This window comes from Mesocricetus auratus, unplaced genomic scaffold (assembly GCF_017639785.1).
Source record: "Mesocricetus auratus isolate SY011 unplaced genomic scaffold, BCM_Maur_2.0 Super-Scaffold_100011, whole genome shotgun sequence".
Taxonomy (NCBI): domain Eukaryota; kingdom Metazoa; phylum Chordata; class Mammalia; order Rodentia; family Cricetidae; genus Mesocricetus; species Mesocricetus auratus.
In genome coordinates, this window is record NW_024429195.1 from 9449649 (window position 1) to 9477624 (window position 27976).

General features: G+C 39.1%; 1 protein-coding gene across 3 annotated transcripts in view; it reads left to right on the forward strand.

The window, feature by feature from the left end:
• Nucleotides 1-27976, forward strand: part of Nbea (neurobeachin) — a 485089-nt gene that overhangs the window by 264390 nt on the left and 192723 nt on the right. The window lies entirely within an intron of this gene.

The window sequence follows — 27976 nt, forward strand, 5'->3', positions numbered from 1 at the left end:
GCTAGCACAGTTGTAAGCAAACTTGTCTTCTAGCCTGGGTTTATTGGCTGTTAGAAAAAAATGAAATTAAATAAATGGTAGCAGACACACAAGGTGTGGGAAATGCTGTCAGGAAAGTACGGGACCCCCAGCACTTTGGTTCTGTTAGGGAAGACTTCTTTGAGGAAGATTTGTTTAGGGAAGACTTCTTTGAGGAAGATTTGTTTAGGGAAGACTTCTTTGAGGAAGATTTGTTTAGGGAAGACTTCTTTGAGGAAGATTTGTTTAAGTTAAAATCTGAAGTGATAGCTAGATGAGTGTCTGCAAATAGTAGAATTTAAGCCATTCAGGAGACAAATATTAAAAACTTTGACCTGAAAAACTAATAGAATGAACAGCATGAAGCTATAAGCTTAAAGTAGTTTGAAGAGTCAGCAGGAGATTAACATACAAGCAACATGATCTGTGACCTTATAGGTCATATTGAAACTGTGTGATGTCGTCCTGAGAAGCATTACAAACAATAAGAACTTTGAACTGCAGGGCCACAGATCTGACTTGTGTTGATAAAGGTTTAGTCCAACTGCTCAGTGAAGCTATGTGCAGGCAGATAAGGATGTGTGCTTACCCTGTTGAGACCTGCAATCTGACAATCCAGTGTCTCCTGTGCCCAGAGCATTCCCTGGCTTTCTCTGACTTTTCTAGCCCTGTTCCTCCATGCTTACTCTCCTCTCATCACTCTGTAGGAATTGTGGCTGTGACTGTTTGCAAGGCTTGCACTATGCTTGTCTCTTCCATAGCATTCTTAGTGTGAGAGCGGAATACTAACCATGTCTAAATCTGCTTATCAACTCTGTATTAAATATGAAGGAATGTCATCCCTACAGTAGTCTACCTTCATGTAAAAATGTTTACTTTTAACATAGATATGCCAATTCTGGTTTTTTACTCAGACATGCTATGGAACCTAACATACTTTAGCATTTAATTTTGTTGCTCTTTCTTTCTGCCTTGACAGGTGTCTAAAATTTGAAAATTCCTTTTAAGATATGTATCTTAAGATTCAGTAGTATTAGTGGGGTGTTGGTGGCACACGCCTTTAATCCCAGCACTCGGGAGGCAGAGGCAGGAAGATCTCTGTGAGTTTGAGACCAACCTGGTCTACAAGAGCGAGTTCCAGGACAGGTTCCAAAACTAAAAAAAAAAAAACAACAAAAAAAAAAACAACTTGGGGTAATTTTTCTTAATCAATGTTAGTTTTGAGGATTATATTTCTTATTCTATTTCATGATAAAAATGCTTACTGGGTACAACTGATTATGAGAAATAAGTATGGGAAAGATAGTACTTTTCCATTTTACATTTAATATGAATCTGATAGAAGGTTAATGCCCTGCATAGTGTCACATAGTTAAATAGTAATAGAGGCAGATTTTAATCTAGATATGTCGTACCCTGGAGGATGAGGTCATTCCATTGTTGAAATTAATTACTAATGATTTATATTAAGTATTAAAATTATTTATTGAAAAAAATAAAATAAAATTATTTATTGAAATAGCTCTAACTAGATGTAAAGGAGGCTTGGAAATATGAGGCATTAGAAATTATTTTTACAGTCTTTTGTGCCCAAAACCTGATTTGAACTGGTTCTAGGAGTGCTACCTAATTAATCAAGGCAAGGCAGATAGGGAGAAATTCTCCATAAGAAGTTAATGTCACCCAGTGTCAAATAGCATTCTCTGATGTCTTCCAGAATTGCTCAGTGAACAGAGCCAGGAAAATCATTTTTCAAGCCAGCATAATCAAAAGTTGCTGAATCCAGGAATGCTGCAGATGTGGAACTTTCGATGGTTTCAATGCAGCCATTCTAAGTGACATGTGAGAAATAAAGGCAGACTTTCTTCTAGAGGGCGGCCACGAGTAAGGTCTTGGCAAAGGCAGCTAAAGGGGGAAATGAAGTCACCAGCATGGAAACTTAGCTGTGTGTGCTCAGTAGGGAATAGAGTTGACAGGGGAAAGAGCAGGAGCATGAAGATAGGTCTTGGACTTTCACAGTGGATGAACAGACTCCACAAACCTATGGCACAGTGTCAGAAAGTGTGTCATTCCAGTCACTGAAGAGAGGGAGTGGGTACAGAAAAGTTACTTTAAGAAAATAATTGAAGCCGGGCGGTGGTGGCACACGCCTTTAATCCCAGCACTCGGGAGGCAGTGGCAGGCGGATCTCTGTGAGACTGAGACCAGCCTGGTCTACAGAGTGAGTTCCAGGACAGCCTCCAAAACAATACAGAGAAACCCTGTCTTGAAAAAAAATAAAATAAAATAAAAAAATAGGAACCTAAAATTTCATAGAAGATCTAAGCTAGAAACTAAGTTAGAAACTTAGTTATAGATACTCCAAACAGAAAAAAAGTATTAAAAGCTATATTTAAGCATATCTTAGTGAATCTGAAAACTAAAATGAGAAAATTTTGTGGATTTGTTTGTTTTGTAAAGAAGCCATGTAAGAACAAATAAAATATATGCTATAGCTAGTGTAACAAAAACCCACAAGATTATAGCTTTCTTGTAAAAAAAAAAATCACATAGCCCAGAAGCATTGTTAATCTGAAGTTTTATATACAGCAAAATCCTTACTTTAATTATGCCAAAATGGAAGTCTGCTCACCTAACTTGTTACCAAGACTCACGTTCTCAAATAAATGCTGAGGGCATTTGTTCCAGCACACAGGCACCAGAGAAAGCGTAGCTACTGGAGCTTCAAGAATAAAGAGGGCTTGTTGTTGTTGGTGGTGGTGGTCAACCATGACATTACAAAGACAGTATACTAGAGACACAATGGACTTTTTCAACAAATATTACTGGAACCACATAAAAATTGGAACAACCTGTACTGCAGTCCCATATAAAACTTAACTCAAAATAGGTCTCAAACTTAAACATAAAATGTGAAATTGTAAAATTCTAGAAGAAAAAAATCTTTATAATCTTGTCTGGGTAGCTCTCATCTTGTAGAATGAATGATTAATCACTAAAAATCCAGTTTATAAAAGAATAAAAATATGAAAGGAATGGAAGAGATAGCTGAACAGCAACAGCACGCTGAAGTTCACAACTGTCTGTAACTCTAGTTCTGCAGTTCACAACTGTCTGTAACTCTAGTTCTGCAATTCACAACTGTCTGTAACTCTAGTTCTGCAGTTCACAACTGTCTGTAACTCTAGTTCTGCAGTTCACAACTGTCTGTAACTCTAGTTCTGCAGTTCACAACTGTCTGTAACTCTAGTTCTGCAGTTCACAACTGTCTGTAACTCTAGTTCTGCAGTTCACAACTGTCTGTAACTCTAGTTCTGCAGTTCACAACTGTCTGTAACTCTAGTTCTGCAGTTCACAACTGTCTGTAACTCTAGTTCTGCAGTTCACAACTGTCTGTAACTCTAGTTCTGCAGTTCACAACTGTCTGTAACTCTAGTTCCGGGAATTAATGGCCTCTTCTGGCCTCCATTGGGCATCAGTCAAATGGTACAGAGACATACATGCAGGCAAACACCTATACAAGTAAAATAATGTTTTAAGAAGGAAACCATCACAAAATGGTCATTATCAGAACTAAATATCTATTTTCAGTGGGACCAAAACACTCGAAAGAACCTAAAGTGTGAAGAAAAAATCTGCACTAGACTGGAGGAAGACAGCTGCAAACCTATAGTTTTCAGGAGACTTATAACTAGAATATGTGTACTTTGCATGTAGAATGACATGAAATGGGTATTGCAGGTTAAACAACTAGCAAAGCCCTGGAAAAGAAGCTGCACATGAACAAGATGGCAGATAGACATAGAGACAGTCAGTGTCAGCTCCCACAGAAAGTCAAAACAGGATTCCATTATGCATTTATTGGAAGGTCCAGAAGAAAGCCACAGAGATGGACTGGAAAGTAGTTCAGCAAGTAATGGCGTTCATTACCATGCAGGGACCTGAAAGGGTATGAATGAAGCATGTGTGACCCTCATACCCCCCTGTAGAAACACAAATGGATTCAGCCTCTTTGGGGATATTTCACATGGATCAATTTTCACTAGATATTATAAAATGTGTATCTCATAGCATTATTCTGTGTAAAGTAATAAATTACTCAGGAGTGAAAAGAAACATTTGACTAGAAATATTCAAATAGTTTAAAATGTCAAGTTTTCATCTAGAAATGTGCTACATGAAATATTTTTTATGGGCGTGTGTTGCTGAGATATTGATAGCACCTGGGTTAGTTAACGGTGTAGTAATCATCCTCTTTATCAATGTGAGGTGAGGCTCCTCAACTATTAGGGGTCACTCCGTAGAATGTAGTTCCTGAGATGGTTATGGAAGGAGGGAGGGGATTGAAAGAAGAGCAGAAAGAAGCCGTTGTAGATTGTGGAGAGCAGAAGCAGTAATCTCAAGACTGAGCCTGCAGCGTGTGGGGATGAAGGTCATCAGATTGGGGGCAGTGTTGAAGATTGTGGTAATCGCGTTAACAAACTGGTAAGATGAAATGCTATTGGGTGTTGACTTTGAATTATTCAGGGTAATTCTAGGATTTAGGGTGGAAGGGGAGATTTCAGCATAGTTTCAATTTTCCAATTCTAAGATGAATGGCCTGCAACAGGCAAGGGACTCCAAGGAGAAAGATGAAAGGCTATTGCTATGTTTACCCAGAATTTAAGTCTCAAAGTTCATCAAGGTGGTAGTCGGCACACATCTTTAATTCCAGCACTCCAGAGGGAGAGGCAGGTGCATCTTTGTGAGTCTGAGGACAGCCTGGTCCACAGAGCAAGTTTCCTGGACAGCCTAGGCTACACAGTGAAACATTGTCTTGAGAAACCAATAAACAAACAAACAAATAAATAAATAAAATAAAGTCTCAAAGTTCATCTTCCTGAAAACAAAATGTAATACAGATGCAAATGAAAAGAAACAAAGTATTCTGCATCCTACATAGGGAGGCTTAAAGGGCTGTCACAGTGCATCCCCAGCAGAACTCTGATGCAGGGCACATTGTGGAGTACCGGTGTAGGAGGACTTAGAAATGGAGATTATAGCACAAGTCTCCTGCTTGGGTGTGAGGGGCTGTACTGTGGACTCCCTGACCCAATTGATTGACCTAAAATATATAGACTTTTTAAATTAGGATAATAATTTTTGATCAGTCTTTCAGAAGTCTTTTTAAAATGCATAACAAACAGATGCATATAACAGAGGAAAACAATGTGCAGATAAAAACAAGTCTCACAAACATTAGACTACTTTTTTAGCCACAGAAGACTTCAGTGTCTAGTTTTTTCCTCAGATTCCCAGAATTGGAATTTCTCCTTAACATAAAAGGGGCATAAAACTGAAAACTTGTGTCCATTTCCACAACTTAAGGTAAATTCATTGCAACCTCAAGTCCTTACTGTAGCTGTTGAAAAGTGTACAGTCACAGAACTGTCAAGCAATGCTGTCAAGTAGTACAGTTGGTCAAAGTCTAGAGCTTGTTTGCTGGAATAATTGAAGATGAAACTTTGGTTATTTGGATGATGAAATAAGTCTGTGGACTCTTAGACTTTTTTTCTCTTGCATTTTGGTATGGATAGTTTCAATTAAATATCTGAATTCCTTGAAAAATTGTTCTGAGCTCCCTTACATTCTAACATGAAAGGTGTATTAAAAGATTTAAGGCTGAGTCCCAGTGGTTTCTGTATGAATATCCTGTTTTGTAACTACATATATTGTTTCATAGATGAAGTGAATAAGTAAGTGGATGGATGGATAGGGTAGCTTGCAGCAGTGTTGTGCTGTGCTGTAGGTACACTGAAGCCACAGGGTTTAGATTGTGATGTGTGGTTGCTACTCTTCTTGTAAGCAGTTCATTGTTATTTGTCAGTGGTAAAGGTCTGCTTGCTATTTGGAAAGTGTCTTTGCCTTAGAGCGCTATATTTGAAGTCATCTGTCATGAATAGGTTGAAGAGAGACACCTACTTATGTTTATGGCATTTTAAGAACCTTTAGAATACAGTGAGAAAGGCTGATTTACTGTCATCTCTGTTCATTTAATTCTACAACCTTGACAGCATAGTGTTCCCATAAACCTCCCTGTGGGGGGAATTCAGTAAAGCAGATGAGCACCAGCACTAAGAATTGTTTCCGCCTTAGGACTTACCAGTGTGATAGAGTAAATGCGGCTACATGGTGTTATTGCCAAAGCACTCCACCAGACCCCTTTGCTCGCATGTGCTACTCACTGGAAAACAGCTCTTGACTTGTAGCCTGCTTCCGGGCAGCACTTGCTGACTTTGACAGTCTGTTATTAAGAGATATAATTTTATGTAAAAGATGCAATGCCTATGACTTTTTAAGTCAGCTTTAAATTTTGTTCTTAAGGCCATGACGTAAAGTTTTTGCAAAGTTATTTCAGTGTTTATTTTCATATGATGTCCTATTGCATTACCTGTTAACTTACTTATAGACACTCTTTAATACATGTGATTATATAATTTCTCAGATGTTAATTTTTAAATTCAGTATGTCCCCTATCTCTCCTATTCAGAAAGAGATTGGAGATACAAAATCCATCTCATAAGGGAATTAACCTGTAACAGTACTGGGAAAAGTAATGAAAGCCCAGAAGGACCTCACATTCCATTCCCAATGTCTTGTGCTCTAGAGCCCTGCTTAAGAACCACTGAAGTATGGGTTTTATGGCTGTAAGATTAATGATCTTAGCACAATGTTTGCCTCCCACCAGTTCTTCTATGTTAAAAATAATGTATAGTTTCAGCAGTTTAATTTGTTATGACAAAACCTCTCTTTCTTCAGTGGAATTTTGTATTTGACATTATAGTTAAAATTCTAAGTGTGTTATGTAAGGTGACATTTGTGAAAACTACAGAATGTCTTATATAAAGATCATCATGAAATATGTATGACATAACTACAAAGACCATTGGTGATCATTGTTAGCAACTGGCTAATTGGAATGGAAATCTAAGAGAACTGAAGGCTGCCATTATGTAAGCCTCCAGAAAACTCAGGTAAATGAGTTATCTCTACGAAGTGTAGACCACTGACACCATGACCTTTACAAATTCTCCATGAAGAAACCCCTAGTAGTGTGTCACCACTAAGTAAATGGTCAATTGTTGTTACTTTAAGATTAGACAGGTGTGTCCCAAGAATATCATTTTCTCTTTTTAAGAACTTTCAAGGTGATATTAGCCCTAAAAATCTAATTTACATGATTGATATTAAATTGTAGTATTTACTTGAGGGCAGTGTGAAAAAAGTGAGGAACTGGTTTTCTCCAGCTAACTGCCTCTCATATTGTCGTCCCCAGTGAATAGTTACTAATCTGTAGTCAAACACGATAGACAAGGTTACTGTTCAGAATTAGAGCGAGACTTTACAGAAATGGCATTCTATGTCTTTTGTCTAAATACATCTATAAACTACCTCAGAGGCACGTTTAATATTGTAAACAGTATTTAAGCCATAAATACATATAGGAAGTGGGCACCTCGCACAATAATCTTAACTTTTCTAGTTTCGGGTCATTAGATATGTAAGTGATGGGTCATTTTCACTCTCCAGGGTTGGAGTGGTGACTCATTAGTTAAGAGTGCATTATGCTCTTGCACAGGACCTAGCATCCACATCGCAGCTCACAACTATCCATAACTCTAATTCCAGGGCAACTGACCCTTTTTTTTTTTTTTACCTCTGTGGGCACCAGGAGCACACATAGTACTAACATATGTGTACCAGCAAAAAACAAAAAACTGGCATGCATGAATAAAGTAAATAAATCATGGTTTTAAAATTTCCTCTTTTAGTAGACTTAGTGGTGCCACGTCAAAGTTAAATGACCAGACCATGGGGCAGTGACAGGACCTCACCAATGTTTCCTTGAGGAGGAGCATCACGCCTCTTGATATTTGTGTCACCAATGAGCTCTTAACATTATTCTGTATCTTATATAGCTCCTTTTAATCTATATCAAAACTAAAAACGTTTACCGTGAACTTAAAGGCTGGACCCCGGCACATGTACAGTATTCATATCTTGTTAACTTGCTCAACTAGTTTTTGAGAAATTTCTCAAATGAAGTTTTAAAAGCTTATGTTTCCATGGGGTTGTTTCAGAAAATCTGAAGAACTTATACAGAGGCTGGAGAGATGGCTCAGAGGTTAAGAGCACTGGCTGCTCTGCCAGAGGTCCTGAGTTCAATTCCCAGCAACCACATGGTGGCTCATGACTATCTGTAACAAGAACTGGTGCCCTCTTCTGGATGTATGCATAATGAATGTTAGGAGAAAAGGAAGGAAAGGACAAAGAAAATCTTTAAGAATAAGCTATCAAGTGTCATTCTCTTGATTTGGCCTTTTGCTTTTCTTCTTAAACATATATTTAAATATTTTCTTTTTAATTTCTCCAAATACATGGGTAGCTGCTTCCACAGCAATCAGGTCACTGCATGAGCATGTCAGTGTCTGCAGACAGGACTGAAGTGGCAAGCAAGCGTCTGTCCAGATGCTGCACGCACAAACCAGTGCCGCAGGCTAGGATGTGGAAGGGCGGGCAGAACTTGGAGGTTTTAAGAGTTATCTTGAATGTAATGTTAGAAAAATTAGAAAATTTAGCAAATCCTCACATCCAGCTCACTTTCTCACTTATTTTTCTTGATTCATAGTCACCCAAATTGATATGATTCTCTGTTGTTTATAGTTGTTCAAAAGAAGAGTTATTGTTTGAGCATATAAAATGTTAGACTTTTTCTCTTCTTCTTGGGTACATCTATAAGAAACAGGATATGGTTTGTCTGGGATTCACAGGGTATTAAAATTCCAGGCTTTCAGTTTTATCTGTTCCTTTTTTGTGTTAAGTATGCCATGGGAATGAAGAATTCTCCGTTTTTCCATTGTCTAATGGTTTTGTAGCAGCAGCAGAGCAGATCACTTTCACTCATTGTGGGCACTGTTGTAAAATACCTTAAACATCAAGCTGCCGTCTGATGTTAGCTTGTTGGTGTGACTGCCCTTGATTTTCTCAGTCTTTCTCTAAGGAAAGCCTTAATTAGAAGGTTGCTTCTTTCAGTGTAAACTTTTTGTAATTTAACTGCACTGTTACGATTTGAAAGTCTGTAAACCTATTTGTAAGCCTAATTTTTGCTTATTTAGAACTTAGGACACTTCAAGTAAAAAGTAATTATAGTACAGCTATGATGCATAAAACCCAAATTTGCAAATAACATGATTTGGGCAAGAAAAAATGCAAATTGTTTGGTACTGTGAGTGTGTTTTAATTAGTTTTTTTTCCTTTTTATCCTTTATGTAAATTACACTAGTTGTTTGAAATTGCTCACAATCTAAGGAATAGTCTCTAGGAGACTGGTATCCTATGCTTAGACTCATGATAAACAAGGCAAGGTTTTCTCCCTTTTGGATTGGTAGACTGTTGAGAGCGAGATTCTGAGTTGTATAGAGTAGTAGGAAAGGGGACTGTGCGTTTGTGAGAAGATACTCCAGTAGAATGAAGCTGCAAAAAAAATTGTTCCTAGGCAGCTCAAGTTAACTCAGGTCGAGCATTCCTGGCATATTTGCTGGTCTCCTTCTGACCTTAAGAAGGGATCAGTTCTATGGTGACAAAGAGTTGCTCTTTGTTTTCATGTTTCCTCAAAGAGGAAAAAACAAAAACAAAAAACAAAACTATCAAGCCTCTACCAGGTGACAAATTGATTGTGGCTTCTTTTGTATTCTGGCTAAAGTGAATTGAAGAAACTCTGGAAATGAGCTACAGCTAAAGAAATGTAACTGATGATTCACACCATGAAGCTGGTGAGCAGCTAGGACCAGCCATGGTGAATGAAGACTAGCAGAAAAGAAAGCATTTAGGATGGCAGGGGCAACCAAAGTTGAGCTGCTGAGCTTGAAAGTGGAAAGAACTTACCCTTTGGGATGGGGCCTGACAGAAATCCCCCTTCTTACACAGCAATAATTTCTAAACATAACAGCTCTAAACTTCTATTATTGCTAATTACCTTGAATATACTACAGTTTACAACTTTTACATCTAAAACATCCCAGACTCTTCAATCCCTTATACCTGAATTACCAGGAAGTAGTAAAGAGTGATGTGTTAGTCCTTAGACTCTAATATGCCTTAGCTCAGGTTGTGTGGTCCATGCTTGTCCAGTCTAGTTAGTCAGCCCTCCAGTTGTATCAGGGTAACTTTACATTTCTTTCTTGACTTTATTTCTTGACACAGTGCTTTACTGTGCACTGCTATCTTGGAATAAATTTTGACAGTAACTTTCACAGTAATTTTGACTCTAGTTTTCACAGTAACTCACCATAAATTCTAATGCTTTCCACTGTCAAGTTCTCACTGGTACCTTTCTTAGGTCCATCTTTGACCTCTACATACACACACACACACACACACACACACACACACACACACACACACACACAGAGAGAGAGACAGACAGACAGACAGACAGACAGACAGACAGACAGACAGACAGACATATTCAGAGGTGTGTAAATTCACCCTCTTTGAAAACATGACTACCAGCTAGGAACTCCGTCAGCTCTTGTGTCCTCTCTGCCTTTATAAACCCATCACTGATCATGTGTAGAGAAGCAACCCCTCAAAAGACAATCCTGTTGCAGCATCTTTCAAAGAGAAGATCATTTCCATTAGAGGGTGTCTTTAGGATGGGGAAGAAACATGGCCATCAGATGTTTTTCTTTGGGGAGACAAGGAAATTTATATGCACATTATTGGGATGAGCATGCACATGTGCGTGTCATTGTGTCTGGGGGAAGCCTGTGTGAAGTCAGTATGCTTTTGCTTCCTGTGACCTCACAGTTCAGAGGTTCCATGCTTCATTGCCAGTCTCTTACCGAGCTGGCATGGCTGTGGAAGATCAAAGCCCTTATATCTTAAACACACACACACACACACACACACACACACACACACACACACACACACACGGAGAGAGGGAAAGAGGGAGGGAGAGAGATGCTCAGGATCTGAAGATAAACATTCTTGATGTACGGTCTGGGCTGGAAATGTGGCTCATTCATTAAAGGCTAGGCTCACAACCAAAAATATATGAGTGTGGTCAAGTTTTTGGAAATATTTAGTTAGTCTAAATGAATTTTAGGTATGTCTTCACATAAGCTGCATCTAGACTTTGGTTTGCTACTTTGCAGCTTCAGCTTGAAACATTTTTAAAGTTCATGTGCTGACACAGAGGGATGGTGATACAGCTTACTGAGTAACGTGCCCTCTCAGGACCTGAATCCCATTCCCAGCTCCCATGGAAAGTATCAGGTGTGGTGCCAAGTCGCGTAACCCAGCACTGGTAAGTAGGCATAGGCAGGTCTGGAGCCTTGCTGCCAGCTAGTCTAGCCAGTATGGGGCATGCCAGGTTCAGTGAGAAACCTTTTCCCAAAAATAAAGTGGACAAGCAATTGGGAAGACACCCTGATGTCCGTCTCTGGCCCCCATTCTCTGTGTGTCAAGGAATGTAGCGTCCACACTCGCAAGCATATGCTTAGACACATGTGTGCATAGAGAATGTGAGTGGAGCTCTGGTGGCCTTGAGTAAAATTCAGCATGTGAAATGGGTGGGTTTAAATTTAAAAGGTGCAGTGAAATGGACTACAGATGACCAAAGAATGAAAGGCGAAGGCGTCACATGAACTCCCCCTCATATGGAAGTGTGGCACAAAACAGAAAAATACACACTGAAATGAGCACCTCAGTGAGCTACAAAGTGGATCCCCTGTGTGATCACCTAGGTGAAGAGACAGTGCTGTCAAAACTCTAGAACCACACCCCCACCATTCTCCTGTCCCATCAAAAGTAGCATTGATTTGTACTTGGGGGAACTTGAGCCTTAAAGCCATTTTCCAAATTCAAAGAGTACATACTTGTTACCTACTTTTATGTTCATGCATAGTATCTCATAACATGAACTTGTTTCTCTGGTATTGCTTGTCCAGTATTTGTGACATTAGCCCATATGGCATAAACTTTTCAGATTGTTTAGTATTCATCTATATTTAGAAATACATTACATGAATGTATCTGAATTTATCTATTATTTGGATTTTTACCATCATAAGTAAAGTCTCTCTGGTGATTCCTATGTTTCTTATTTTATTTTCCAAAAAAAGTATGTGTGTAAATATATATTTCTGTTTGAAAACAGCTAGGATCAGCATTGTTAAGCCATGGTACTGACGTGTGTAGCTCTTAAGTTTCCAAGCTGTATCCCCATCTTCTGCCTTTTTCTACTTTACCATTTAGGTGCCAGTATAATACATTGCATTATAATATCATGTACAATTTTCTGGTATCTTAAAACCTCCAGTACCACTTATGACCAGTGCCATTTGTGTCATGTCTGTTTAAGTCTTTTGCTCAATCTTTGTAAAAAGATTTTTGTTATTTTTTTAATTGTATGTGTCTATGGTGCTGTGTGTGCCTATGAGTATAAGTGTCTATGTGGAGGCTAGAAGAATTGGATACCCCAGGCCCCGAAGTTAAAGGTGATTGTGAGCCACCTGATGTGGGTTCTGAGAGCTTGTGTCCTGTGCAAGCAATATTCTTTCCTACTCCCTGAGCTGTCTTTCCAGCCCTTATGGACTCTTCTGTTGAGCTGTTGTTACTCTGATTGATTTGTAGCAATGCATTATGTGTTGTGGATCTGATCTTGAGTAGAGGTGAGCATTCATGTGTCTCCTCCCCACCACTCACCCCCACTTGTGTTAAAACAGGTCTTCTAGTTCTTTTCTCTTAGGGGGTGATTTTGCTTCTGTAAATGTCTGTTGTTGTTGTTGTTGTAACACTGAAGATGTTGTCCTACGTGTTCTCAAAGTTTAGTACTTTGACTTTAACTTTGTTCTTGAGACCTATATGACACTTGTTCAGGAAGCAGAAATCAGTATTGATGTTAGACCCAGGAGTATATATTAAAAAGGCCACTTACCCATGGACATACTGTACTAATACCCTGTTTCTGGGTCAGTCTTTAACTTTTCAGCACTCTGGGCCAGTTGTTTATTTTTAATCTTGTGTGTGTTTGTGGGGACATGTGCATGTAAGTGCAGGTACCCACAGAGACCAGAAGAGGGCATCAGATGCCCTGTAGCCTAAGCTGTCGGTTGTGAGACACCTCATGTGGGTGTGGGAACCATGCTCCATTCAGCAACTATCCCACTGCCGAGCCATCTCCAACTCTAGTTTCTGTTTTGAACCCAACTGTCTTGATGATTCTGACTTTATAAACAAGACTGGTACATGGCTCATTTTCAGGTGCATGGTTCTCATCATCTCACCTGGCTGTTCTTGACCTTTACACTTCTGGGAAAAGTTTATTGACTCTGTAGAACACTAGCAGCTTCAAAAAGATCTATGCAGATGCATTTGTACGATAAACCTTTGCTTATGCAAGTCGTCTCTCATTTGTCTTGAGCTTGGTAGGTAGTTTTCAGTGTGAAGATACTGTACATCTTTTTAAAAGATTATTTTCAGGGATTTGATGTATTTTGAAGCTATCGTAATTGTATGGCTTTTTTTTTAATTTAAGGGTGAACTTAGGACTGTTGACTAGAATACAGTTGTTTCATATATAGACCTTTATCCAGTGATCCTTTTAAATACTCACTGGTCATACAAAGTACTGTACATTTTCTTAACTGTTCTGTTATCACCTGAAATCCTGGCAGTATGCTCCCTTTACAGTTTGCATTCACATTGTTTTCGTACTCTCCTATGAAAAGATCTCAGTGTGTTGTTTCTTGAGCCATAACAGCAAGGTTCTGGACAGTTTCAATATTTTACAATAATTTAAGCATTTTATAAGGGTTTTGTTACATTTTAGTTTTTAATATATTTTCCTTCTCAGACTAAAGATGATTCCTTCTTTGTGCTTTGGTCTATGTAGTTTTTTAAATAATAAGTAGAGATAGAATTTTGTCATGTCTTATCAAAATCAGCATATGGTTTTTCTTTATCCTTTTTCTACTGATACAGTAATTGAATGGAGAGGAGTCATAATAGTAAGTTCTCGTGGTGATGATTGAGGCAAACTGGCTTTTCAGTCTGTATTCTTTTTTCAGAGATTTACTTGCTGACCTTCTGTCAGCGTTTGCTGTTAGCTAGTTGTAGTTTAGTTAACATATCACTGTCCCAGATAGGATGCAGCAGGCTGCTGGTCCATGTAAGGTAACTCCTAGCCCCAGGGAACGCTCTGTTGTCTAATCTGTGAGAGCATGCCAACCCTTAGTAATGGTAACATTGTTATAAAGCAGTACTTATTATGGAATGAAGTATTAACTAGCCTACAGGGTTAGTAACGAAATAGTTCAGATCTCTAGTTCCAAAGGATGACATAGGGTTAGAGCAGCAGGGATATTTGAGATTATGTCAAATTAACCAGAATAAAGTATGAGAATGGTCATAATTAAAGATAAGACTGAAAGTAGGGTTCAAATTCAATCAAGGAGGATCTTGATTGCTTAGGCAAAGATTAGGCCTGGTTCTGTAGCAACTCAATTTTACAGATAAGAAAATGCATCTTGAGAGGTCATGACCTGCCTTTGGTACTTCCAAATCAGAACTGCAAATTCATAATAAAAAGAATTCAATCACACTAGTCCTTTATAAATAGACTGCAGTCTATTTATAACTAGTTTGTATGCTAATTATTTACTTGTATTGCCTTATATTTATTAACTAGACTTTTAATTATATTCTTTGTCTTAGTACATTCTTCAGTTGTAAAATAAAATTGATGGGGACCTGAACAGAACATTTATTCTTCAGTCATGACAGAAGTAATAGGTATTCATCTCCTGCGATACCGGATGTTCAAGCAAGGTCAGGGGGTGCTAGAGAAAGAGAAACAAGTTATATAATATCTCGTGGTGATTAATGTGAGGGGCATGTCTCATTCGTGGTTCTAGCCAGTGCTTGCATTAGTTTTGAAATCCTGATGACACATTGCCTGTATCCTGTGAACTCCCTTCCTCATGATTTCTTATTTGCTTTGTGCTTTCTTAAGCTAGAGGCCCAGAGCTGAATGCTTCAATTGAAATGATGCATATCCTTGCCTTTTCCTTATCTGTGTTGCACTCATTACCTTAGTATTTAGAACACTTTTTTATATATGGCATGTATGCATATATATTGGGGGCAAGTTCTCAGGGCATAATTCAAACAGGCCTTAAACTCACTGCGCTTCTGCCTCAGACTCACGGTGCTGGAGTCCAGGTGCCTGCCATGATGCCCAGTCTTCTACCTCTATGGTGGACTTATGCACCTGGGATGATTCTTCCTATGTAGAAGTGTGAGGAGGAGGCTAAAAGGATGAGCACACGCTAGTGAATGAAAGACTAATTGTTCTTATCCTTATGTAGCATAATGCCTCTGGGGTAGGAAATAATGTCTTTCAGATGGCATTAATTACACATAACAATTGTGAATATATGGTTGTGAAATTAATAAATTACTAAAATTTATTTTTCTTGTCATTTCTACAAAATCATGGAAGATTAGGAAGAATCAGAATCCCTTCTGACCCACTGACTTTGAGTGATGGGTTATAATAAGTTCATTTTAGTACTGTAATTATTCATGTTACCTACCTTAATAATAATATCTGTGCTTGTAACACTAAAAGTTAATAAGCTTCTAGAAATGAAAATGGTTAATTTAGTAACAAAAGAAGTTTAGTTCCTTTTGTAACCATTACTTCAAATTTTAAGTTTTGCCAACAAAATTGCGCACTTACTCTGCTCTTAACAACCCTCATAACATAGAACTTCCTCCTGTCACGCAGCATTTCATCACCTTTGGGCAGTGAATACTGACCCAGACTACAGTGCTTTTTGCTCACCCTTCAATGGATTAGTATTGACAGGATGTGTCTTAGTATATACTGATATGAATACTGGTACCTAAATCCTGAAGAAATTTAAATTATAAGAAAATTCATAAAAGAGAAGCTCAGACATGGCCTTTGTAAAGAATTAATCAAAAATCTCAAACTAGGAAGAGTCCCATAATCAGTTGATTAATCAGGTGGCCTTAACATGAGGCAGATGTTTCAGAACAGAGCTGATATGGAAGGAAGTATGATCTCTGAGATCCGAAAGTGAAATAATTTTATCCAAGAAGAGTTATTCTTATCAGTGTATGAACTGAAGATGGCACTGATTAGAAGGAAGTGATGGGCCAGCCATCATTCCCTAATGTCCGTTTCTAGAAGAAGGAAGTGATGGGCTAGCCATCACTGCCTAATGTCCGTTTCTAGTAGTTGTGTTAGCAGGAGAAGTGCGGCTCTGTGTGCCCAAGTGATCACTGTCAAAGTCGGCTCCCAAAGACTTTCTCCACAAACATTCACAATGAAGAAGCCCCCTTTGTGACAGGAGGGGCTGGACTCATAGACAAGGGTCAGCAAATAGTTATAGTTTCCAAATCTATGGCATAGAAGGATAAAATAAATATGTAAAAGTTAACAAATGAAAAACGAAATCAAAGTTACTCACAAAAATTTGTTTGAATGACAAAACTAATGCTAAAATCTGTCCATATTTTAAGGCAGATGGGGAATAAACAAGTTGCAGCACAAGTTTTGTTTTTTATACATCTTTTAACATATTCTTAAATATTTGAATTACGTGTATCTTTTATGCTCCTCGGAAGGTTCCTGAAAAAGCCAGGCAGATAGTGTTGCTGCATGTTGACTGGCCATGAGAATCTAGTGTGAAAGATAAATCCAGAGAGAAGTCTCAGTTGAGGTCTGGAACTGACCAAGATAAGCTGGAAAGAGTGGCTCACTCCTTCAATCCCAGCACTTGGGAGGCAGATCTTGTGAGTCCAAGACCAGCCTGATCCACAGATTGAGTTCCAGGGCAGCTCGGACTACAGAGTGAAATCTTGTCTTAAAAAACAAAACAACAGCAACAAAAAAACTTTCTTGATTTTCAGATATCTTTACTACACAGTCTGAAATTCTTTCAAAATACTTTTCCGTTGCTTTTCACGAGTGGAAGTGTTTTTGATATTAAGTAAAAACTGTAAAATATTACCTGTTTTATCCCCAGTATCTAGAATAACACTATAGCATTAAACCTTAAACTAACCTGGGAGGCTTTGAGTCAGTGCTGGTCTAGTTGTAAGAAGGAAGAAGCAGCAGAATGAAAACATGCATTATTTCCCAACATATGAAAATACTAGCTCAGTTTCTTAGTTAACTGGATCAAACCATTATTTTGTTGCAATTATGAATCATCAAGACAAATAAACCCAATTTTTATTTTATCACTTTACTTTTGTTGCCAGTGTTTAAAAATATATTGGTATTTTGTGATGGTTGATAAATGTGGCCGAACTAAGCTTACAGCAGAAGATCAATGTTTAAAAAATTGAAACAGTATAGGTTTGTATTGATTAATGTGGCTAAATCAAAAACGGGAGGCTTTGTAACAGCTTTCTTAGACAGGCCGCTCCTCAGTAATGGCAACCTATCCATTTTAGCGTTCCACTGATAAATCAGCTTGAAAATTGGATGTCAAAATTTTTTTCACTGAAGTAGTGATTTTTTTCTTGCCCTTTAACCTTTTCTGATATATTAGATTGGTTTATAAGACTAAACTCTATCTCAGAGAAAGCAGTTGTCAAATTGGCAATTTGATGGATTTTTTGATGATTTTAACATCTGTTTTCATCATGTATGTATATATATGTATGTGTATGTATATATATGTTATATCTACATATAATTTAACATATTCTAATACCCTGTCTGTGGATAATTTTTATATTGAAAAATTGAAATGTATCTTTCAAAACATTCAGCATGCTATTAGGTCAGAGTTCTGACTGGGCAGTTGCTACCTGCTCCTACATTGCTTTCAGTTCTGTTCAGTGTGGACAGTTTTTCACATGAATTGAATGTCTTTTATTGCTAAATATTCCCGGGCTAATCAGTGGCCACTCGCAAACCTTTTGGTGTGGTCAAGAGAAGCTTGGCATGCTTTGTTAGCATAAAAATAAGAAACAGAGACCAACTGCACTCTCTTACTTCTCAGAAATCAGTAGTGGGGACTTCAAATAGCGCTGAAAAGATATGATTAACGCCACAGAAAAGCAAGGTTAATTTGGATTTTATGGATTAGACTTAGGTGATGGCTGACAAGACCATGTTCTCATGCCTCTATAGTGGACTCTATGTTTGCCTGGTAAGGTATTGATTGTGAAGTTTCTGTTGTATAATTACTTTTTTTTTTTTGCCAAGAAAAAAATGCATGGTTTATTGATCTAAATGGGAGCCTCTGAGTAGCAGCTTCCCTTGGCTAACAGTGGGTGTCATCTTTCTGCCATGATAAATGGTAACACACTGGCCCCACATAATTACTTTGTGTGAAATGAACCTCCTCTCCTGTTCTCCCTTCCCTGTGCACAGATATAACAATCGTCTTCATCTGAAAGCTATAATTTACTGGACTAATCATCCTCTTAATAGGGGGACATCCATGTCCTGCAGAGTATGTCCTGTGTTGACTAACTGAGACACAAACACCTTTTAAAAATAAAAAAAAAAGACTCCACAGTATGTACCATTTTTACCAATTCTCATTTGTTTTTATCCATGCTTTCAGCTGCCTATTCAACCATAAATATTCAACCTTAAATTTTATGCTGGATATAAATTAACAGAGGAAAGATAGACATAGTCAAATGCTTGGTTTGCAATGCAGGGAATGATTTATGTGAGTTAACCTATTAATTTTATGAAACTGACTATATTTTATAAATATAAAAAACATTATTTAGGTAACACTTGTTTTGAGAAAACCACTTACGTACAACACTTCCCTATATGATTTTAGGTCTTAAGCAGCATTTCTGCTTTGTAAATTCTTTTTCTCTGACCATTCTCTTCATCAGTCAGCAAATAAGCCTCCTTACGTGTGACAACCAAACTGTCCCTAGACTAAAATGATTTAGGTTGCTCGTCAACTTCTTGACAAAGATTCTCAGTATATTCCCAAGTCTTCTTAAGCCTGTACTGTGTTTTGATGAGCAAAGACCCGGCCTTCGTGCCCCTGCTCTAATACTTCCTCCTGCGTAATGACTTTTAGTTAAGTAATGTTATTTAAAGAGTGTCTGGCAGTCATTTTAGATCATTGTAAGACTGTGGTAAAGGGTTACATAAAGGTCATTTTCAGTGACTGTGCCTACTTAAAGAAATGTACAAGTTTTCACAAAGGAGTCTTGCTTTTCAGTCATAAATTCCTTCTTATTGCCTCTGGAAATACCAAGTAAAATGTAGTTGTTTCTGCCTTTAAGGCATGTATTTTATATTTTCCTTCTCTGTGTCAATTTTCTCCTCAACTTCTGTTTATTCCCACAACTGAACACAAAAGTTTTATTTGGTTATAAATTGGATCCATCACTTTTGACAGTTGATGGTAACCCTGTATTTAGATATGAATGAATGTTTAAAAGGATTATTCTTTGCTAAGACTGATTAAAAATCACTACTTTAAAAAATGAAACAGTTCTGCCTTGAATGTAGTGCTGGTTCCCAGTTTCTTCCTCCCCTGGCCACAGCTGGCTTCTTGCTGTTCACAGCTAGCAAGTGAAATCTGTGCAGATGAAAGCCATCCTGGTCCTATGCAGTCATTTCCCGTCACTCTACCAGCTTAAATTACTTCCATGACCTAGCACTGCTTATCAAGAAAGCCCAGACCCAACTTCTGCATTGAGATGTGCTGTGCTCCAGGAAAATGATACTTCCTTAAAGCCACTACACTGTGGGTAGCTCATCACCACAGTGTCATTTTCTAAAGTAACTATTGTATTTGCTCCCTGAGGAAATACTGTCTCTAATCAAGTCATTTATCACTTGAATTCTAGAAATCTGTATGCTAACGCAAAGATGTCCCTTTATTTTAATTGTTAGCACGTTTTTTAAATCTGAAGCACACAAAAAAATGTACTATAATGCCTCAGGTCAAAATCTCATTGATCTCGTATTTTCTTAACTATTTATTTTAGCAAATTTGATGGAAAGCTAGATTGTAGCTGAATGCTTCAGAAGTCACAGAAGTATAGTGAGCTTGATGGAAACCAGCTTTTTCTCCTTCCTATTCCTAATGGTTCCTTCTTTGATTACAAACATTTATTATAATTATCAAGAGATTAGGCTCTTATAGGATCCTAGTAATGGAACCATTTAAAAGGAATATAATGGTGGTTTATTGGATTCTGAAAAGAAAAGAACATGGCTAGGGTGGTCTGTTTTGTTCAGGGCTCCACTCTTAGCTGAGGACACTCATTTTATTATTCCATCTCCATTCATTTGCTGTGGTAGTTTTGGGTTGCTAAGGGTGTAATGTTCTTTAATATGTGACCTGACCTTTGGCCTTTCTATGCTTTCCATCTTTTGTAAGGTACACATATGTGTGTGTTGATTTTTCAGTGTGAATGTCTTTGCCATGAAAATCAGTGCCGTTGATGCCCAGTTAATTCCTCATAAATAAAAACTGTGAACCTAACTGCTTTCTTTGAATATTGTAATTCATTTGGAGGTGCGTGCGTGCCCACGTGCACGCGCGCGCGCGCACACACACACACACACACACAAACACACACACACACACACGGTTTGGGGGGGAGAAGGAAAGAAACTAGATTCAGTGAAGTAGAGTTCCCTGAACTTGTAACTAGAAGAACTGCAGTGTGTGCAGAAATACAAGAGAACAATTAGAAAACTGATGTTTGCGCAGAGACGGACTGAGATGCTGATGCTGTCTGTCAGAAGTGCCTGTATTAGAAGAGGCTCAATTCAGCAAACCTTTCTTGTGGTGTGAGACACTGGGAAAGCTATTCTGATGATTCTGGACATCCTGAAAACAAAAGATCTCCAGTCAGTTTTCTTGCCTATCTAGCATCCTGGGCATAGTAAGCCTTCAGAAGTTTCTTGTCAAAGTGACAAAGGAAATATTTTTTTTCTGGTTGGAAGTATTATTTAAATGTCTATATTATCTGTTGGATATTTTTGAACAGTGGCCTTTCTTTTTCTTGTTTCTTTCTTTTTTGTTTGTTTGTTTGTTTGTTTTGACAGTATGTCACTCTGTAGTGCAGCAGACTTTGAATTTGAAATCCTCCTGCCTCAACCTCCAGAATAGCTGGGATCACAGGCCTGCCACATTATTTTGCTCTACCCTAAATAGTATTTCTTTGAAGCATCTCAAATTTGCATTTCTCTACTTTAGCTATTTCATAGTATCAATGTACATAGTGTTACTGTGTTGCTGTTGTTACTAACTAAGAGTGTAAAGTTTTAGGAGTCATGGTCCCATCCCTTAAATGTAGCTGAGAATTCTTAAACCATTTGGTATATACCAGCTGCTGTTCAGGGCTTCTAGAGTCCTGGCCAAGGCTTCTTGTCCTCACTGTTCACTTTCTCCTTGTCCACTGAGGAGAACTGGGATGCAGTCACAGGCCTAGCTGCATGGACACCCAGAGCAGGGATGGAGTGATCAGAAAGCTTGTGACTCACAAAGATGGAGAGAATGCCCCTAAGCCAGCTCTGTTGTGTCAGCTGCCTTGTGACACAGTGCTAAGTCTTGTTTCTAACATAGTGTGTGTAGCTTGTATACTGTACTGAATAATGTGTACACACTATTGAAAGTGTATTTATATACTACTTTACTATACAATAGAGTGAACCTAGTATAGACATTTTATGAAATGTATTTAGATAAATAAAAAATTACAAAACATCTCAATCCCAACAGGGTGGCTCACAGCTGTAACCCCCACACTTGGGGACTAAGTTAGGAAGATCACCAGGACTAACCTGTGCCACGTGCTCAATTGTAGACTGTCCTGGACCATGGAGTGAACCTGTCTCAGATGAAGTGGGGGCAAGGAATACTGAAATATTTTAAGAGAGAATTTCTGACTTCCCCATGATTTTAATAGTACTCAAAACACAGAAAAGTGAGATTAGTTTGTGTCTATTAGCTAAAGACTTCATCTGTGTCACTGACTGCCAAACTAGGTCATTAAGAATCAGTTCCTTTCTTACGTCCCCTTTGATATAATTATATGTGTTAATTTGTCAGATTGCTTGTCCATATGACTTAACTTCACTTTTTTCTTCTTTTGTTACCAGCATTTTTTAAATTTAAATTAGAAACAAGTTTGCTTCACATGTCAATCCCAACTCCCTCTCCCCCACCTCCTCTCCTGCTCCCCTTCAACCCTCCCCCAACCCCTCCCCCAATCCCCACTCCACTCTCCAAGGAGGGTGAGGCCCTTCATGTGGGATCTCGAAAGTCTGTCATATCATCCGGGGCAGGGCCTAGGCCCTCCCCCATGTGTCCAGTCAGAGACAGCATCCCTCCACGTGGAATGGGCTCCCAAAGTCCATCTTATCTATTGCCCCAGGTCCCATAGGTTGCCCAGGCCTCCTCACTGATACCCACGTTCAGGGGGTCTGGATCAGTCCCATGATGGCCTCCCAGCCGTCAGCCTGGGGTCCAAGAGCTCCCCCATGTTTAGGTCAGCTGTTTCTGTGGGTTTCACTCGCCCAGTCTTGACCCCTTTGCTCGTCACTCCTCCTCTTACATATATTGTGTGAAATAGTGCTTCTGTTAATGGACCTTGAGTGATAGCGGCACAGCCTGTGCAAGAGGGACATGGGGACAGGTGTGGTGCCTCTCCTAGCGGAAACCTTTGCTTTAGTTTTCTGTTTGCAAATCAGTTGTGGACTTTCCTAAAATTACTATTATTCTTATGCTGTCTGAGATATCGATGACTCTCTTTAGGAATGCAAAGAGACTAATGGATTGTGATTTTGTTTAGGGATTTGAAGGTATAGACAAACCTTGTTTCCTTGAGAGGCCTGAGGCAATGCACTGAAATCACTGGGAAAAATAACAACTGGACCTCCCCGTCCAAAAAAAAAAAAAAAAAAAAGTTTCAGCTCTAGAAATTGTCTTGGTACCCAGTCCTTTTCTAATGCCTAAAAACTATGTTGTCTTCTTATAGGGAATGTATGTCTTGTAGACAAAACTAGAAGTAAGCTAGTGTCCTCTGCTTGTTTGTTGCCTGTGTGACGCCTGCCATCTGCATTTGTACATTGATTTGTAGAAATGCCCGTGTGTGCACTGACCCAGTCCTGATGGGCATAGCTTAAAGCAGCTTCACCATACCAGATTGCCAGCAGCTAACACGTAACATGGTGTGGTTTGCAAAACATGAATCCTAAGGGGCTCAAATAAAAACTCACCAGGACAAATGACAGGGCAGAGCTGCCATGGGAAATGGAGAGGTCAGTAGGAAATGTGAAGTGTCATGTGGATGCGTGGGACTTTGTAATTAAAACTGGGGATGGTGTAGTACTAGAGATACTTGGAAGCACAATTATGTCCCCAACTCTGCAGAGTGAGCAATACTCAGAAGGGTTCAGATGGATGCAAGGTGACTGTTGATGACCTTACAGGTCACCTTGGATCGTTTCATTGGGAGTCACAGCCTCCCTTTTGTGTTGGAGTTAGTCATCTTGAGGGGCTCCTTCCATAGAGGCCCCTAGGACAGGCCAGTTTCAGCTGGTGGGTAATTATCCTGATGTGCCCAGCTGTCTTGCAGCAGAAAGGCAGGATAGCAATTTCAGTTTTCTGAGCCCCGTTGGGTGTCTTAAGACAGTTCATCTGAGCAATATGAGGGAGCTTCCTTTTAAAACACATGTTAATGTTTTATTTAAAATAAATGAATGATTTTGAAAATTGTCCTAGTAGCCTTCTATTCTTTAAAAGGCAAATGTTTCTTTTTCTAGAGTGAAATTCAGTTCCCTGGACATCACATTTAAAAGGGCTGCTTCTGTCTTACATGAACACTAATCAGAACCTAACTCCAGTTTCTTTTTTTTTTTTCTTTTTTTTTTTTTTTTTTTTTTGGTTTTACAAGACAGGGTTTCTCTGTATTGTTTTGGAGGCTGTCGGTCCAGCCTGGCCTCGAACCCACAGAGATCCACCTGCCTCTGCCTCCCGAGTGCTGGGATTAAAGGCGTGTGCCACCACGGCCCGGCTAACTCCAGTTTCTTGTGGACACATTTTCTCATCTTGGGTTTTCACATTGAAAAAGCCTTGAAGACTATGAAATGATTTTATTCTTTATGCTATTAGAAAAACAGATTTAAAGGATGTGGTGGTATACCCAGGAGGCAAATAAATGGGGTTTTTCCTTCAGACAATCAGCCTTCTCTGAGGAAAATGGAAAGGAAATCAAAAGCAGATTAAAAACCAAACACACCAACACCCAGAGTCTAGCAAAGGACCTTTCTTTTGCACAGTGCCAAATTTAAGTCATGAGACCTTTGATACAGCTAATCATTTTAAGGGAAGAATAAAGATTTCCCCTTCAGTGATTTTTCCCTCTCCTTATCAAGTAGACATGCCTCCCCTTCACATTGATAGTAGAAATAAGGTCTATCCTATTGGGTGAGTATGACCAAAGTGTAAGACCGACACATGAAAGAGACTAACTGAAACCCATGACTTTATACAGGTAACATGTGCTAATGCAAGTTTTTAAAGGAAAACTAACTATTTTCCTCCTAAAATTGCTAGATGGCATTGACTTGAGTTTTTAAAGTTCACTGTGTCTCTCCCGTAATTAGCAGTGTTCATCCAGGGTATTTGGCTCCACTAAAAAGGAGGCAGGAAATAGCTGTCTTCTGTGTGCAGTCCTCAAGAAAATTCATTCTCTCAGTTGCCTTTACATCAAGTGTAGCTAAGAGATCCAAGTGCCAGAGAACACACACACTTTCTCTGCCACTAAATGGTTGCTTGCTCTTGAGATCAACCCCTCCTGCCCTCTATTTTCTTATATGGGTTTGTGGTGGTGCACACCTTTAGTCTCAGCACTCAGGAGACAGAGGCAGACGGATCTCTGGGAGTTCAAGACCAGCCTGCTCTACCAAGTGAATTCCAGGACATCCAGAGCTGTTACACAGAGAAACACTGTCTCGAAAAACAACAAAGCAAAACAAAAAGTAGTGGTTCTTTTCTCATTTGGAATTTAAGAGGACTATATAAGCTAGCATGTGTGGAATGATTAGATCCGTGTCCATCATCCTGTCCTAGTTCCCATCCGATCAACTTACCTCTTGGGTTATGACAAACAACCTGAACATCTCAGGGACTCAAGAACTCACACCCGTGTCCAGCACAGGCCCTCAGAGTGGCAGTGCTCCCAGAAGTCACTCTAGCCTTTTAAATACTAGATGGTGTTTGAAGGGAAAGAGACATGGTATCCTATGCCTTATCCACTGTCTCTGGAACTCTCTGGAAGTGACTTGCTGCTGCTCGCAAGTAACTGGCCAAATCGTCACATCAGCATGCTTTTCTTCAACATGTATGTAGAGTTAGGCATGGTAGCCAACTTCTGTCTCCTACATTTGACACACTGAGGCAGGGGCATTGCTCCAAGGTCAAGGCAAGCTTGAGCTACACAAGATATCTCAATTTTTTTTAAAGATAAAAAAGAAAAGTAGGTAGGGGAAATAAAATACATAGTGTGTCCAAAAGAAGACAATGGCACCTTTATCTTAAAATAGTTTTATTATAATATAATGTATATACTATATAACCTGCCCATTTAACTTCTATAATTCAGGTACTCAAATTAATATCACACCATATTGAAGTCCAGAGCTTGATATAGCTCAGTGGTAGAGCACTTACCCAGCAAATGCAAAGCCCTGGTTATAATCCTTAGTACAAGAGGGAGTGGGGAGGGAGGGAGGGAGGGAGGGAGGGAGGGAGGGAGGGAGGGAGGGAGGGAGGGAGGGAGGGAGGGGTGATGGGAGGGAGGGGGGAGGAGGGAGGCCAACAGACAGGCACTGCTCCGGTTTTTAATATGCAATCTTTACTTGGCATATATTCACTAGATGAAGTCACGGATTTCATGAAACTACATTATATACTTTATGCCTCTTCATGTAAAGATAAGTTTTAATAGTCAGTTTGTCAGATCCATGTTTTTGGTTGATCTGGGCAGGATTAGAGTGCATGCGTGGAATTTTTTCTTGGGGGTGTGTGTTTCTAGACAGATTTTTCACTTTGGAGCCATGACTGTCATAGAACTCACTCTGTAGACCAGGCTGGCCTTTGCCTCTGTCTCTGTCTCTGCCTCTGGAGTCATACATAGACTTCTTGATATCAGTGATTACTAGGTGATAATGTGTGGAAGCGGAAGGCCGGGGCTCATGGGTCTCGTGTGTTTTTAGTAAAGTATCTGCTTGTTCTGACTCTGACCTTTTGTCTGATCTCTTGAATAATTTCTTTTGCTAAATGTCCAACAACAGGTTACAGGGTCCAGGAGTTGAATGTGGTGGTTTGAGTAAGAATGTCCCTCGTAGGCTCATGTATTTGAATGCTTAGTAGGAAGTAGCACTATTTGAGAAGGAAGAAATGGAGGATTTGCAGTCCCAAAACTCATGCCAGGCACAGGGTTGCTTGCTGCCTTTCTCTCTGCTGGGGTCAGGGTGTAGCTCTCAGCCTCTGACCAGCCACGCTGCCACGCTGCCACGCTCCCATCGCAATGATGGCGCACTAACCCTCTGAGCCTCCAGGCAGGCTTCCAGCGTTCTCTGTTATAAGAGCTGCCTTGTTCACGGTGTCTCTTCACAGCAACGGAACCCTCTGAAGCTGGAGCTTTCAGACAGGAGTGCTCTAAACCCCTAAGCCATCTCTCCAGCCCCGGGCTATAGGTGTTTGGAAGTTAAGAAATCAATCTGTTGACATTCTTGTTAGAAGTATACTTGTTCCAGTCTTGGTGCTAGAGATGAAGTAATGAGCAAAACAAAACCATGCTCTGCCATGTTCTCTTGCAGTGAGATATCAAAATAAAAAGTGAATAAAATCTACAAAAGCAGCCGGACGGTGGTGGCGCACGCCTTTAATCCCAGCACTCGGGAGGCAGAGGCAGGCGGATCTCTGTGAGTTTGAGGCCGGGCTGGACCGAGGGCCTCCAAAACAATACAGAGAAACCCTGTCTCATAAAAAAAAAGGAAAAAAAATCTATAAAAGCTTTCTGCTTGTTTTTTTAATAGTGATGCTTACAACAGTATCATCTTTTTTGTTATATTAGTACATGTGTAAATAGAAAATCTAACTTTTTAAACTGAGGTATTTACCACCAATGTTTGTTGAAGTCAAATTGAAAACTAAGTTCCATAACAAAATGCTGCATTGGACATGTAATGTGCATGTTTCAAGTAGTGCCTCAAATGCACTTGAGTTTTAATAATGGCTCAGCATGTATAAGACAATGTTATCCAATGATAACCGTAGTTGTTAATGGTTTATATTAGCTGAAAGCTGTAAAATCATCTGAGGACTCTTAGCATTAGAATAATAATTTACCAAGACAATTACCACGTGCTGGAATTTTTTCCAACTCTAATTTGGTATTATTAATAATGGATAAAATTGCACTTTTCTCAGGTTGCTATGGGCAGCCGGGATTTACTTCAATGAATATTTTAGCACATCGTTTTAATCATTTCTCTACCAGATCCACATGGGCAATATTTTATTCTTCTTAATTTAGTCTGCTGAGCCATAGACATTAAATTGCAGGCTATTTGTAATACAGTGTAGTCTGTGATTTACAAGCTTTTTATAAACTGTAAAAGAAAGAAAACTGCCATTAATGCTTGCAATTCGATGTTGCATTTGTTACTAAACTTCCCAGGATCAGTGTTTTGGTAGAGAAAAGAATACTAAAAAAAGAGAAACAACCAAGTGTTCACAATGTAAGAGAATAAAGTGTGAGAATGACACTATTTTAACTTCTCTTTGATTGTGATAGTACTCATGCAAGCACGGTTGTCTTTATCTCCCAGAATACCAATGAAATAAAATTTTAGGGAACAAAT